Here is a 17,338-nt window from a genome sequence, read left to right on the forward strand (position 1 = left end):
CAAGAAAGCAAATGTGGGACATCCCTGGGCATTTCCTCAGCTTTCAGGGTAAGTTGGTCGGTGAATCAGGGACTGCTAATGGCTTCTGCAATCCTCAAACACATTATATTGAGTTTTAGAGAGTTTGGAGCTCTGAGGTAGGTTTGGCTGGGTCATTCTTCATATAGTTCCTGGGTCACCATTAGAAGAAGTTTGGTGGAGCCTGTCCCTAGCTACTTTGCTAAAGCATATTAGCAAGATTTTGGTCTTCTTTTAGCAGCGGCAATGGTAGGGTCTCTCTTACGTTTCCACTAGCTATTTTATTTTGTTTTAACCTGAGAATTCGATTTTGATCTGTGCCTCTTTGGGAGTTAGAAAAATGAAACAATCACCATGTGATGAAAGGAAGTCAGGGTTTCCTTTCAAAGGAACATGAAAACCTTGAATGCGTATTACTAAGTCAAGCAATCCTGTCAGAAAAGGCTACGCGCAGGGTTTGGTTTCAACTCTGTGATATTTTGGAAGGGGCGAAACCTTAAAGATAGTCAAATGAACCATGGTTGCTACATTTAAAAAGGGAAAGAAGGAGGAAAAGGTGACACAAAGAGAATATTTAGGGCAGTGAAAAGAGCGAACGAGATTACAAATGTGGTCAAAGATCATGCATCTAAGCCCATAGACTGCGCAATACCAGTAGTGACCCCTGCTGTAGGCTATACACTTTAAGAGCCAATGATGTATTAATATGATCATCAGCTGAACCAAGGGTACTGCTCTGGCTCGTTGATGGCAACTGAGTGTTCCATTCAGTTTGTATGACACTATGAGTGCTTTAAAAATTAAAGTCTTCCAAAATGGCAGCCTACAGAATGGGAAAAGATCTTCACCAACCCCACATCCGACAGAGGGCTGACCTCCAAAATATATAAAGAACTCAAGAAATTGGTTATCAAAAGAACAAATAATCCAATAAAAAAAATGGAGTACAGACCTAAACAGAGAACTCTCAACAGAGGAATCTAAAATGGCAGAAAGACACTTAAGGAAATATTCAACATCCTTAGTCATCAGAGAAATGCAAATAAAAATAACTCTGAGATTCCATCTAACACCTTTAAGAATGACCAAGAACAAAAACAACTAATGATGACAATTAATGATGGAGAGGTTGTGGGGTAAAGAACACTCCTGCACTGTTGGTGGGAATGCAAGCTGGTACAACCCCTTTGGATGTCAGTGTGACCATTTCTCAGAAAATTAGGAAACAACATTTCTCAAGACCCAGCAATACCACTTTTGGGTATATCCCCAAGTATGCTCAATCATACCACAAGGACATGTGTTCAACTATATTCATAGCCGCATTGTTTGTCATAGCCAAACCTGGAAATAACCTAAATGTCCCTCAACCAAAGAATGGATAAGGGAAATATGGTCCATTTACACAATGGAGTATTACACAGCAGAGAAAAATAATGACATTTTGAAATTTGCAGGCAAATAGATGGAGCTAGAAAGCATCATATTGAGTGCAGTAACCCAAACCTAGAAAGACAAATATCATATGTACTCACTCATAAATGGCTTTTAGACTTAAAGGAAAGAAAACCAGCCTACAATTCACAATCCTAGAAAACCTAGACAACAATGAGAACCCTAAAAGAGACATGCATGGATCTAATCTACATGGGAAGTAGAAAAAGACCAGATCTCCTGAGTAAATTGGGAGCATGAGGACCATGGGAGAGGGTTGAAGGGGAGGGGAGAGAAAGGGAAAGGAGCAGAGAAAAATGTAAAGCTCAATAAAATCAATAAAAAAGAAAGCCTTCATGGGCAGAGTTAGAAATAGTGATGTAACTCAATGTGTTTACTTGGCATACACAAAGCCCCAGGTTGGATCCCTAGCAGCCCACACAACACACACACACACACACACACACACACACACACAAATATTACACACAGTTTCTCCACTCTTACATTTAGTGGCTAGTTCTTTTGATTGCTCAGGACAACCTCTTTTATCGGTTTCCTTTGATCCATATGTAAAACTGAAAAAAAAAACCTCACTCTTTTATTTTTTATGATAAGTATTTGTATTGTGCCTTGATGTTAAACTTCAAAGGGACCTATCACAGATACAGAAAGGGCAAAAGGAAAAGGAAAAAAAAATCAATAAAAGGAAATATCATTTCTGATTGATGTGAGCCATTTCAATGTTCCCTGTTTGTTTTATCAATCAAAGAAAAACTCTGAGCGTATCCCGGCTTATGTAAGAGCATATGAAATGCTTGTTTATAATGCTGAGAAAAGAAAGTCTGTCTGCTCTCTTGTCACCATGGTAACCCCTAGAAGCAAAGATTGTGTCTGATTAGGTTGCCCTTCTCTGGAGGAATTGACCAGTAAAATAAAATCCTTTGAGATGCTTAAAGCGGAGGGTAGGATGCGGCTGTGTTCCTTCCCTTCCTCTGTCCTCCCTCCTTCCTGATTCTCCAAACAAGAGTGAGTCAGCCTAATGTGTAGAGCCAGGTCCCAGAGGCACAAAGGGATTCCATGGTACTCCTTCCTGCCTCATTAAGAATGCACCTCAGACCAGTTAGTTGGGAGTATTGTCTGTATATCTCTTCATCAGAATTCCAGATAGCCCTGGGATTGCTGATTTAAGGGATCAAGGAACACTCTGCAAAGAAAAATAAAGAAGTGAAAGAAACCAATCTGGTCCGAGTAAGTGGTGAAAGGGGATTCAAACTCACTCATGCCCATTCTAATAAGGTGCTGGAGGCAGGAAACCACAAAGAAGGTGGGAATATTGAAGGAGCCAGACAATAATTCCATGCCTGGATTATTGGTGCTCATGTGGAGGTCCTGTTCTTTTTTTTTCTTTTTAATTGAAGTTGTTAGTGTTTTTTGGAATGATAAAATCCTTCCATGCACAATCTGGTTTTCCCTTCCCAAGTTTCTGTTGCTAAACTAGTGCCTATAAAAAGGCAGTATAAATCAATTGTTCTGTTCTTCTGATTTTATTTCCTAAATAATGCAATAACTAGTTGCATTGGGGGCTTACTAATAGAAAGAGGATTACCCAGTAGAGGAGATAATAGCCCTACTCCTATGTAATTGAGACCGTAAAAGTTTACAGGACACAACAGTCTGAATGGATCGACTTAGAAAGAATTCATGTAGCTTCTGCAAAATGTTCGCCAACCTTCTTATGCCTAATAAACCTGAAAGTTGAACACTATCAAATATCATCTAAACCCTCACATGGCAACAATGAGTTCATATTACCAACTTTACACAGAAAAAAAAAAGGTCTTTACAATTCAATAAAAGATGAAAGATGAAAGCCATTTTTTTCTCTCTTTATTGAAAGAAAATGGATTGTATTCTCTGATTATATATGATTACTATAACAAATTTAGAAAACCAAAACTACGCAGACTCTGTCCGGAGGTGGAGCTCCCTACAGGCATGTGGCAATCTGTTCTCCAACCTCAGTGAAGCAAAAGGCAGGATGAAGTCTAGCTGCAGTCAGGAAGCACCAAGTTAAAAAATTTAATGTAGCCATCTGCTGTAATACTATGTGTATTGTTTGTCAAGACTAAAATCTTAGGCTCATCAACAAAGAACACCCCTAAAATATTCTCTGCAAGTAATTAAGCAACGTCCTAAAATTCAGCCCTTTATGTTCCCAGGAGACTGGAAAGGTTGGCCTTTTGTGTTCTCATCTTGGAATTAAATGTCTTTGACTATTCTTTCCTAAACCCTAATATTTTACTGTCACGTCTATATGTTCTCAGGCTATTATTGTTCCTATACTCAACCTGTCTGTGTGACATTGGTGCAGCCCATTTCATGTGACCACAGGACAATGCAACAGACCCTCAGAGCACACTTTAGACTCTAGGAGCTGCAAACATGCCCCACTCCATACAAGCCAATGAACACGGCCTTCTAGGTACATCTATTGTCTGTTAGGAAATACATGTCAACAGAGTTAACACATTCTTTTTGCTTGGTTCTTCAAGAGAAAAATACACAATGATGCTGGCACTTGGATTAACACAAACGGTGCTGTGCATTTATAATGCCTAATGGTGATGGGTTCTAGTGCCGCGCTCTGTTGAATATAAGTGAAGGGATTAATTTCAAGCTTATATTGAAGTTAAAACACCCACGGATGGGGGAGAGAGAGAGGAGAGATTTAATGGCAATACCCACTCATGTCCTCTAGAGGGAGAATGGAACAACTGTACCCAAGAACAGAATTTATCAAAAAGTGGGTCAATTAGAGTAACCCTGAAGATTGTTTCATGTCACAAAAACATGGCTTTGCCAAAAGCCCATAAACCAACCCACAGAACTGTTGCCTCCAATAAGTGACACTCTCCGTGTAACCAAGTCACCCTTTGTAATATATAGGGCTGAGGGTTCTGTTTGCTTTCAATATTAAAGAAATGGGGGGGGGAATCGCATGCACACACATCATTTCACTCACTCCACCCACTATAAATGATAAAGATGCTTGATTATGTTACAGATGATAAGCTTCTTATGAACATGTAGAGCTGTGCATCTGAGTAGCAGTCTTGATGAGTTCATGTCGATGCTCCTCTACTGGAGTATAGATAGAGGTAGAGGAGCATGAGGAAGGGAGGCGAACTGCAGAGTGACTCTGTGTGTAAAAGATACTGCCTAATACTTCATATCATGATGATTGTCCCTCTTCTTTGTACCATTCTCTGGGAATGGACAGCATTTTAGTGATATAATCCAATTCTTTCAAGTTCAGAGACTTGATACAAAACACTGCTGCAGTATGTGTGTGCCTTGTTCCAAAGCTGCCACCCATGGGAGTCACACAGAGTTACTACAGAACCTGACCGAATAAGCATCTCAGGGAACCTGAGATCACTGGCTCCAGGAAGAGAAGCTTCGATGAGAAAACGATGGTAGCAGGAAATTAGCCTGTTCATCAACATGGTAACCCAGAACCCCTACCTCCTTATGGTAAGGTGACATCATTGGTCAGAAGCACTGGCCTAATTTCTGCACTGCTTATGGTGGATTGGACTGGATGAAAATAAACATCTTACATAACAGGCAGGCTGTGCTTTCTGTCTTGTTCTCCCCACCCAAGGAGATTTTCCCAGCATGAATTCTGCATCTACAATTACCACTGGACAAGTTTCAACTGAAAAACCTGTTAGGTTTTTAAGCAGATTGACAAATACGGTCCATGGATGCTCCCTCCTGTTTCCTCCTCCTTGACATGCATGAACACACACACACACACACGCACACACGCACACACACACACACACACACACACAGAGAGAGAGAGAGAGAGAGAAAGAGAGAGAGAGAGAGAGAGAGAGAGAGAGAGAGAGAGAGAGAGAATCACTACTTCTCCCTCCCAACACAGCCTTCAACCCTCCTGTAATCAAAACAGCTTTGTACCAAGAGACACAAAAAGCAGGCAAGGTAAATTGAAATTGGTCTGTGAAGAGTTGAAGCAAAATAAAAGATTGCAGATTAGAGCCATTGTCCCATCCTAGTGATACAAAACAGAACCCCCTCTGTGCTTATTTTCTCAGCACTGAAAGAGACACACCAACGATTGCAAAGGGATGCATCCTGCCCTAGTTACCCTTAGAATCACGAAGAGAACAGCCCTAGAACCAGGTATGTTCAATAGCTCTTTGTAATAATTAACCAAGATTCCTGAGCTTTGACCCATAAATCTGGTATTGTATGGCATGGTTTATGAATCTTTAAGCCTTAGCTTTTATTGTAGAAGCTGCTTCTGGAAAAAAATATAACTATATGTAAATGAGAATTCAGTGTGATTTGCCCGATTCCTGATGCTACAATAGGCAGAGAGAACAAGGAGCAAGTAAGAGGTGGGGGGGTGGGGGCTGTTGGGAGGATGCTTGAAGAGCTTGGGGGAGAATCCTTTGAAATCAGCAAAGCAATTCTATGCCGGGAGGGAGGAAGTTAAACGACCTAGTGGACTTTGTTTCAGTACAATCATTGGGCAGTCTTGAGTCAGTCAATATCTGAATATTGCCATGTATATGCCTAGGACACGGCAAATATCAAAATACTCCAAATAACATGGAGTTGAACTTGGAGTTTGAGAATTTTTTTTTTTTTACTAAACCACTAATTTGCAGATAGATATGGAGCTCAATTAGGAGTGAAAGCAAAGAGTAGACGATGAATTAAAGGGGGGCAGAAAGATTACAAGACCCACAGGACCAGCAAACCTGCTGTGTGACTGTGTGTCCTAGAAGTCCGGCATGTGACATCGTAACAGTGTGGCTGCCTGAACAAGGTCTGAGCAAGGACAACTCCAACAGACATGGTACGATAGAAGAGGGAAGTCTCACAGGGACACATTGTACCTCTAGACAAAGAATTACAGGCTACTAAGGAATAATGAAAGGGAAAGAATTAGTCATCCCCAGGGAGGGACTCCGTAATTGATTATTCAATACTGAGCAGTCGCCTTGAAATCATATACACACAGGCAACACTAAACAGGCCCAGCCAATTGTCTTTATATATTTATGCATACACGTAACAGTAACATTCTGAAAAGAAGCTGTAAGTTTAAGAAGGAGCTGGGGGCACTGGAGAAGTTGGAGGGAGAAAAGGGAAGGAGGAAATGATGAGAAAAGATAGAGCTATATTTTAACTTTTAAAAAAGTTAAAAAATTATCCTTTCTTTTCTATGCTTAAAAAAAAACATCACAGATCGCCTGTCTTAAGTAGAAGCCATTTTGAACCGTTCAAATTCCTTGTTGTATAGTCTACATATTGGGTCAAGAAAGCCAGTCTTGTGCACGTGTATATCACGTTTGGAGGTGTGACTGTAAGTACAGAGTGAGTCAAACAATATACATAGAATAGTGCATACATTTTCACCGTAAACTCATAACATTTTTTGAAGGTAACAGATCCACGTTAGGACTTAGCCCTGCAATTTCAGTGAGACAATGGAGCAGCCAAGGTTTATACTGAAGTGTCACCTGTAGCTTCCCCATCAGTGAGAAGCTAAATAATTTATTATACTTTCCCTTTGCCTTATCATCTTTAGCGTGAAAACAACAGCTTAAAAATTTGTGAAGACAAGGCTAAGATTTCTAGTGTAATATATAACAAATAACTGGGCATGCAGACTTGTGTCATATGTGTGACTATTAATGACTAAAAACATATCCCTTCATTCTATATTCCACAGTATAAGAGAAAACTTATAATGTTTACTATTTCCCAATCAAGAGAAAAAGCTATTTGCCTTTTTATAATTACTAAATTATTTGTGATAATTAATAAATTAATTTACAATATTAATACATTAATAATATAATTAATAAATTATTCATTTACAGGTTTAAAAAATGATGGTGACCCTCTCATTCTTTCTTGGGTAAATATAACTATTTGCACTGAGCGTAGAGTATTGAACTTAATTTTCCGTCGTTAAATCAAACAAATATTTTGAATGCCTGTTTTGTGTTCAGCAATGTGAGAGGGAAACAAAAATCTTTCCGTGTTTATTATCTTCAAATAGATTTCAGAAGTTCTAAGGAAAGATGAACTAAAAAAAAACAGTAATAATTCTTTTAGAAATTATTACATAAAACTCAAGATCTGTGGGCACTAAATCGAAATGCCAGCTAATTTATTGTTTTCACATGCATTTTAAAGATGGAGAAATATTTATGCATGATAGAAAATTCTTTACCAGATTTCACGTAGAATTATACTCTCTTTGATTGTTTGACAAAAGTATTTTTTGAAATATTTTTGACATTAAGGAACTCAAATCTCAGAGTTTCCTCTGCTAATTTAAAAAAAGCAAATTGATAAATATCTTCAAATGAATATTATTGTCAAGAACAGGCATCTTGACACAACACTAACTTACAGGAAAGATTGTCAGGTATGTTTCTGGAAACTAAGAATGCTGAATTGTTGTGCTTTTTATGAGCCTTCCACCACAAAGTTAAACCTGTTGGTGAAAGGTCTGCTGCTTTTACAGTGTGAAAAGAGTTCTTATTTCTGAGGAAATTCTGGATAAGGGAAACTTGTGTTTCAGAGAGGCTGGATAGGGACGAAACAACTCTCATTTGCCTTTGTGTAGAGTCCAGATGCTGGTTGCTCTCTGCATGAAAATTCATAATATATCTATTATAGCTTCCTAATTAAAGTCACACATGCACATGTATGAATAATGTTTTGAAACTCAGTCATTCTCCTTTTTACATATGTTAACATATATTATGCTTTTGAGCGGTCTTCTATGGATGAAACTCAATGTGCTCCGAGTCACTAGCACTGTGATTGCTTTCCTCATGGGTTAAATTCAACCTTTCCTAAGGCTAAAGGATGAAAAACAAAAGTTAATGTGTCTTCTAAATACTTATCCAGTGGAGTGGTTGAAAAAGCTGTTTCGTTTTATTTTCTTTTGCTTTCCAGAAAGCTGTCCCTTAAAACTCGTACAGCAAGCACAACTTTTAAAATAGCTCCTCAAATCCCTTTTGAACACACCTGCAATGTGTCTGCACCATCGCGGAGAAAGAGCTCTCCTCCCTTTCATACTCTGGATGAACACAAATGAAATGAGTCCCAGTGTTCAGAGACTCAAAATATCCACATTCATTCTAGCAAACTATGTAGCCTTGACTTGAAATGCTAACTGAGCCTGAACTTTGCCCAGCCATAGAGAAGTTCTCGAGCTAAGGCAGTTGTAACTCATGTGGGACTGTACCTTGCTTTGGAGAACTTGGGTACAAAATGTCAGTCCTATAATATTGGAAATAAACCCACGCAGTGAAGAGGATGAGTGACCAGAAAAGGAAGTGTGGGTTTCCAGAAGTGGCCTGGGTGGGCGTGGTCATGGAATGTACATCTGGACAGAGATGTCAAGGGACTGAGGTCAATTTGTGTGTCTTTCTGCAAACAGAACTAGAACATGGAGGAGGATCTGAGAGAAACGGAGGGAAAGGGAAATATGAATAGAATATACTCTATGTCTGAGTTCAACTGGGTTAAACTCAGTTGGACATTTATGCCTCTTTGCCTCTAAACTAAAAAGAAGACAAAGTATCTACTCAGGGTTATGATTAGTTTAATAAGATCCTAATTTCATACCTGCACCATTCAGGGTCAACTTGGGACAAGTACTGTAAATGAATGCTCAACCCTATCCCTTGAGGACCTTAGAGTCATCCCCATGGTCATTACGTTCCAGCGAGGAATGAGGGCAATGCATTTCAAGGCTCTTTAGAGATCACTATGTATTTTGTAATGGAATAGATATCGGGACACAGAGATCACTATGTACTTTGTAATTGAATCAGAACACAAAATTGCTTTTCTCATTCATCATCCTCTTGAGCCCATGAGTCACTGAACCCGAGATGTGACAATTCTGAGCGGCCTTTTGCTGTCTCTGTTCTCTTTCTTCTACCACATCTCAGCCCTCACTCACCTCCTGGTTGATTTTCTAACTCTTCTTCTCCATTCATACACGTCTTAGACATGCTTTAAAAATTCTTCACAGCCAACTTCGTTTTTCTCTGTCTATGAACAATTAAGCTATTGTTGATTTTAAATAAATCTCTCCTCTAATAATTATCTACGTCTCCACCTTACACCAATTCTAATCTGAGACATAAGACACAATCTGAAAATGGAGAGCCAAGTCTCTTTTCTACCATTAAAGGTTAATAAGAAGGGGGATGCAGCTTTAGACAGGGAAACTCTGGAGTTGCTTACTCAACCTTCTGCTTCTGGATCCATTCACCGCATTTGTGCACCACACCACTGATCATTTTGCTACTGTAAAGTTTGATCAGAAAGCCCTTTCCCAAGATTAGTCATTGGCTCCCTATCCTCCTTCCTGTTTCAGATTGTCATATTATGTAATATAGCATGTTAGGAGTTCACTCAACAAAATTAAAGGACAATATTATGATACTCATGATGAAAAACATAAAGACTCTCCCTTAAAACAATTTATCACGATATATCGATGTCCGCACATCATGAGTATCATTCAATGTCATTGAAAGTTTCCAGAGTAGTTAGATGAAAGGAATTTTAAAGTTGATTTATTAAATAGACAGAATTAAAATCAAAAGAAAGATCCTCATGAAATAAAACTTCCAGAAAAAAAAAATAGAGTTCTTGTCCTTGACTTTGGCTTAAGACGTTCTCTATGCCCAGATAGAGTTAAAGTTTAGGTTCTACTGCTTGTGAGAATGGACACAGCTCTTCTGCATATCAGAACTCTGGGCTTCTGTTTTGGAGTAGAGGGGTTTTCTTTATAATTTATTGCTATGGAACAATCTTTTTGTACACTGAAAAGATGTGTTTCTATTATTGGTTGAATAATGAGCTAATTGGCCAATAGCTAGGCAGAACACAGCTGTCATTCTGGTTCCTCCCACCACACATCAATATTATCTGACCTAAAACTATGTGTGTGTGTGTGTCTTTGTTCATTGACTCAGCAGGGTAGATAGAAATTTATCCATATTGTTACACATAACAATATTTCATTCTTTTGTATTTCTGAGTGATGATTTACTACATGAATAGATTATAGTGTGCTTGTTTGATTTTTTTTTGTTCTTCTATTGATGAATACCAGTGTTCTTTTGGCACTTTTGAATATGTATGTGCATATGTATAATCAATTATTCCTTTGGATATGTTTCCATTTTGGGGGGAAATGCTTGAGATTTTAATTCCTGGGTCATAAGATAGAAGAGCAATTAGTTTCCTAAAAAACTATCAAATATGTTTTCACAATACAGGGGCCATTTTATGGTCCTATGACAGTGACTCTTTGACATCATAACGTGACAGCTGCCTTAATTGTCTTCATTTTTCTTTGCAAAAAATAACATCTCACCATGGTTTCATTATTTTTGCTTCATTGTAATAACATGTAAATATCTATTATTATTACAGCCCTGTCATCACAGTAATTTATTTCAAATAATACAGCTCCAATTCCTAGAACACATTTTTCTCTTGGGAAAAAATTATGAATTAATGGTACTCAGCAATATTTTATAAACACAACAGAATCCTCTTAGTATTTGAGTGAAAGAGAAGGGACACAAAGAAAATTGGCTTGTTTTTATTCTTTTTGATTGTTTTTATGTTTTATCTGTATGCAAATATGTGTACCATGTGCCTGCCTGATAACCTTAAAGGTCAAAAGAGAGCATTGGATGTCCTGGAACTGGAATTGCAGACAATTTCGAGCTTCCGTGTGATTGCTGGTTACCCATGCCCTCTAGAAGAGCAATGAGTGCTCTTAACTGCTGAGTCATCTTTCTATCTCCTGGGCTGTTTGTCAGCTCATTTGTATACCAGTCTACATAGTATTAAAATACTTCTGGACTTAATTTTAACTGAAAGAGGCCATGAGACCGAACTTTATTTGTGTCTTAGCACTGGCTATTTGAAGTCGGATACCAGACTTATGCTTGATTTCAAAATCCGACTTTACTTTTTTCCTTTTCCTGATGACGTCTTTCAGAGATGGGTTGCAAGACCACCTTGCTCCTCTGACCAAACTGGTAGACATGAACAAAGTGGTAAGACCAAGATCAAGAAGGTGTATATGCCTCAAACTTAAGACTGGATCACTTTCATTTCACTTGTCATCTGACACTCACCCACGTGGCCCTAGGCACCTGCACGGGAAACTGGGAGGTACAATCACATTGTGGATATGGATGGAGAGAGCCTGAAGTGAGAAGGTCACTGAAGAGGTTTCCTGCTCACGGACAGCCACCAAGGGAAGATGCCATTAAATCTGCGGTAGAAAAAGGACCAACTACAATTCCTCTAACATCAGAAATTCGAATCATTTTACATATGGTATTGTTTTTGCGGGCATACAATGTGCAATGGTCATACGAGGTCCTAGAGCTTTGCCCCAAATTTTCAGAAGCTACTAAAGCCTGGCAGTTTGTGGCAGGGCTGCATTCTTTGAAAGGCAGCCCCGAGAGGCAATTGCATAGAGCTATGAAGGGGAAACCTAAACAGTATTGAGGACCCTCGGACATTGGAGGTGCCAGGACTGCATCCCAAGGAAGAGGCTGTGTGTGTTACAAGTGACAGAAGTGGAGGGGTGGGACCACACAATCCTATTTGTGCCAGATGATGTCACCCAAAGCCCCAAGTAACTTCTGACATGAGGCTACAGAAGTCAATGTTTTTTTTTTTTTTTTTTTTTTTTCTGTTAGGTTCCATTTTTGCGTTGGACTGGCCTTTCCTCGCTAGGTCTCCATTCTTCCTTTGGGGAATGGGGATGTTTATTGTGAGATGTTGTACAATGAAAGTGTGTAACTTGTTTATTTTATTTTATTTTATTGGGCCTTTCAGTTAAGAGACTGCTTTTATCCTCAAAACAAATGTTGGGCTTTTAATTGGGTTTCATCTATTAAGACTTTAGAGATTTTTAGAAACTGATTGAACATATTTTTCATTATGATATGAACATAAGATGTTAGGGATTGGAGCAGAGTGATGATGTTGAAAATTTTGTCCCTTTCTTTAGTTATTTTGTGAAGGCAAGGTAGCATCACATGGCATAAGAGAAAGGCAGTGGATAGTTTTTGGGAGGTTTCGCTCTCTTCCTGTCATGCTTTATCATAGGATGATAGGCAGGTCATCAGGATGGGCAGCAAGGACCTTTACCTACATTAGGCCATGGAAAAATCTCCCCAAACTGAGGTACTAATGTATGGGTAAAGTATAGAGATGCTATGGCTAAAACTCATGCCAGGTTCCTGGCTGTGATTCCGTAGGTCCCCCAGTACTCAGGATCTAAAGATACACTGATATGTAATGGACTTTGTGGGGGCTACATCAGCTTCAATGATGCTACATCCACAAGCTGTTTTAGCAAGTATAGGATCTCCAAGGGAAGGAGCAGTTTGTTATTCTCCATGAATTTGAGCTTTTAGATGATCTCCACCATGCAGTTATGCCCTTTAGACAAAGTATCTGTCTGAGGCTCGGTAGAGGCAGCTGCCTCTGTTCTTCCTGATGTCTCAGTTGCTAGCACATACAACAGACCTCCAACGACTAGACAACTTGAGGCTCAGAAATGGAGGGTGGCTGCAGATCTCCACCACCTACCCCCTGAGGAGGAGCTGATTCTCGTCTGGATGGCATCATTTAGAGCTCAGTGAAGAAGACTATTACTCTGGGTAGAGTCTTGGTTCCCTACAGACAGGTACGGAGAAAGACTTCAGGCAGTTAGGTCCTTTAAGAATTCAAGGCACTCACTGAGGTAGAAGCCGGAATAATGTAAAGTCCAACAGCTCCCTGCCGAGGTTCTGATTTAATGTAGTGTGTTTGAGTGTCAGCTTGACTGGATATGGAAGCGCCTGGAAGACTCACCGCTGTGATTTCCACCATTTGTCCAGAGAAACTTAAGTACTAGAGGAAGACCCCCACCTTAGTGTGGATTGCATGGGTTGTGGAAAAATTAGAAAACTAGCAGATCATGTCCTGTGGGATAATGTGTTTGTACACTATAAAGATTTGTCACTTGTATTGGTTTAATAGGATGCCAATTGGCTAGCAGCCGGACAGGAAATATGGGTGAAGCAACCAGACTAAGAGAATCCTAGGAAGACAAAAGGCAGAGACATTGTCACCAGCCAGATTCAGAGGAAGCAAGATGAGAATGCCTTACTGAGAAAAGGTACCAAGCCATGTGGCTAAACAGAGATAAGAATTATGGGTTAATTTAAGTAGTAAGAGCTAGCTAATACTAAGCCTTAACTAACAGGCAAACAGTTTATAATTATATAAGCCTCTGTGTGTTGCTTTGGGACTGGCATTTGCAGGACCAGGCAGAACAGAAGCTTCTGCTTACAGCCATGAACTGTACTCTGCCTCTTGTTCCATCGAGATGCATAGATGGGGAATCACAGCTTATCTGCTTCTGCCACCATTCTTTCCTCACCATGACGGATTGTATCCTCAAATCATAGACCAAAACAACAAGCCCTTCCTTCTCTCTCTCTTCCTCTCTCTCTCTCTCTCTCTCTCTCTCTCTCTCTCTCTCTCTCTTTGTCTCTCTCTCATACACACACACACACACACACACACACACACACACACAAGTCTACTGGCATCTTGGAAGATGGAAATATGGTTTGGATCTAGCTGGTCATTGCTACCTACCCACCTCAGTCTAGCCTAGAATGTCAGGAGATATGATACTTACACAGAATTCCACACTGCTCTCACAAAAATTGCCTGGAAGTACCAACACCACCATCATTGTGCCAAGTCCAGTTGGCTGCATCCATCTGATGCCATCTGAAACTCCTCAGTCCTGTACCCAGCCCCACGCATGTATCTTTAGGACCTGGGTGCTTTCTGGCACCCGCTTGTGGTTGAGATGCCTTTGTTGGAGAAGCATGTTTGTTTTGAACTTTGTCCTGATAGAAACGTTTCACGGGAACAAGGCTGACTGCGATCTGAACTCATACGCCAAAGTCAAGACACCTCTGACCCGAAAGCTTTAAGAGTTTGGTAAAGCCACAGCTGTGCCATGCAGATTTGGACGATCCTTCCAAAGCCACTAATATCAAAATATCCTACTCAGAGATCAAATTCAAAGCCCTAAACCACACACTCTAGCCATACCAAGTACTTCTTCATTCAACATGCATTTACTGCACCACCAACTTTCTCTTGCTTTATTTTCAACCTTCCCCACAAACATAAAGATAAATGCAAGATCTTAACGCTGATGTTTTCTTCTCTAAAGTTAGAATTTCTATTTTTTTTTCTGTGTAGCAGCAAGGCAGCTGCAGTTCTTGGACCACTGTTTGAGGAAACCACCTCAAGCACATAAGGACCTATTAAACCAAGAAAGGGTCAAGTATAAGCAACCATACCAATCACCCCTCCCAAATTTACTAATCAATTAAACTACCCATAACTCTTGATACTGGGCAAGAGATATAGTATCTGAACCTCCCGAATATGGAAGTAAGCAGGATCAAAAATGAGGTCCTAGGCCCTTACAAACAATAGCAGTGTCTATTTCTCCAGCCCCTGTGTCCTTCCTACACTCAAAAGAGTTTCAGCCATTGTATATCTTCATTTGAGCATTCCAGGAACGTCTGTGGAGCTTTGCAAAACCTTTTTTTCCTGGCTTCTCTATTCTCACAGCCACACCACCTTGGGCACTGAAGGTCACCCACAAACTCCCTCTTTCTGAAAGGGCTTTCCTTGTTCTGGATACTCTCATTGAAATACTTACTGTCTTCTTTAAAATGACAAAATCCACATAGTGAATGTTACACCACAAGGCTTCATATAACTTAGATTTACCTTCCCTAGTCAGATTTCTATTCATGTGTCTATTTTACCCAAATAATTAGTGACTTCTAAATGATCAGGTAGTTTCTTTAGTTCCCATGAGCCTCCAGATGATTGACAGATTTCTTACAACCAGTATATCTCTAATCATAAGTCTCCTGTATTTAAATTGTTATGACTTCTCCAAGCTTACATTTATATCTCATTTTGCTGCGAGTTCACAAGGCAACACGTAATTGAATAGAAATGAGTTGGTTTTAGTTATAAGAGCTAGTTAAAAACAAGCCTAAGCTATTGGCTGAACTCTCATAATTAAATAAGTCTCATGTCATGATTTGGGAGTTGACTTTGGCGGGACAGAAAAATCTGCCTATGTCAATTTGTGGGTATTTTCATAAATTTTGTTTCCCCAGAATTTTGTTTTTCAGCTCAAGGATAATTTTATTAGAGTTTGAAAGAAAAGCCTCAGGGTAGGTGAACTATCAATCTCAGCAGCTGTCTGGTGGAGCAGAATCAGGAAGAGAAGGGAAAACTGCCATGTCATTTGAGTTAAGCCAATGTAGATTTCATATATACGGCAGCAATCAGCCACACAGTAACAGAGCACATAGGGTGAGTAGGGTGAGGACGTTTCAGAGAAGTAGAGTAAGGAACCCCAATCCAGAAGAAGTAGAGTTAGGTTCTTAAATGAAAGAGAGAGGAAAAAGAAAAAGGAAGAGTCATGTCTTTCCCTGCCAGGACTCAAAATGGTAAGTCCAACAGAACCATATGGTACTTGTAGGGACTCTTATAAAGCCCCAGAAACCTGGGAAGGAAAAGAATACAGCATCCCATTAAAGGAAGAGTCATTGTACCTACCTCTTTAACATGGCTTTCATGAATCTGCCTTCCTGGGAGTGGTCCTGCCTTCTGGAGGGGTGGTCTCCTAACAGTCAGTTGACTTGCCCATTCTGCAACTGCCATTCCATCCTATTCACATTGTCCTTTGCCTTACAGAAGCTGCTCAGTCTCCTTGGTTGTTGATCTTGGTGCCTGTGCTATCTGTATACTGTCTAGGAAGTCTTCCTTTGGGCCACTGCATTACAGGCTGTTACCTTCTTTCTCTTTATTGGGTTCTGCTTCTGGTTTTCTGTTGAGGTTTTGAGTCACTTGAACTTTATTTTTGTGCAGGGTGATAAATATAGATCTATTACCATTCTTCTACATGCACACTTCCAGTTAGACCAGTGTGATTTGTTGAAGATGTTTTCTTTTCTATTTCATTTCTCTGGATTATTTATCAAAATCACCTGTTGATAGGTATGTCGATTTGTATCCGGGTCTTCAGTGTGATTTTGATGATCAGCATGTCTGTTTATATGATAGTACCATGTGGCTTTTATTACTATGGCTCTGCAGCTTGAAATCAGTGATAGTGATACCTTGGGAAGTTTCTTTAATGTCCAGATAATGGGAGGGGAAACTGGGATCTATTGTATGAGAGAAAAATAAATTAAAAGAAAAACATTCAGAAAGATAAACATCGGAAGTCTTAGGAAATACCTGAAATTGACCAGAGTTACAAGGGCTCTCCCTAATGGTATATAAACGGTAAGGGCTGTTTAAAGACAGAAAATAAGCTCAAACCAGCTAAGCTGCCTGACATCCTCCAACCTGTACAGATGCCTGCAAGTCCTGCAGTAAGCTGGAGGGGGACCCAGATTTCAGGAACTGTCACTCACGCTGGAGTGGACTTCTGTTGATATTGCTGAGTTTGAGTTGTTCCCATTCCTGCAAGGAACCCCTCACTAATAATTCTGTAACTTAGCCCAATAAGGTCATTCGCTCATCCAGCCAAATAAATAAATAAAGTGATGAAGATCATGATAAAGAGATTGCAGTCTTCAGATTTGATACTGCTTCAGAGCCTGCTTCCCTCTGAAACCCCACTTTCTCCAATTCTCTCTCTCTCTCTCTCTCTCTCTCTCTATATATATAT

This window comes from Myodes glareolus, chromosome 26 (assembly GCF_982192425.1).
Source record: "Myodes glareolus chromosome 26, mMyoGla1.1, whole genome shotgun sequence".
Classification (NCBI taxonomy): Eukaryota; Metazoa; Chordata; class Mammalia; order Rodentia; family Cricetidae; genus Myodes; species Myodes glareolus.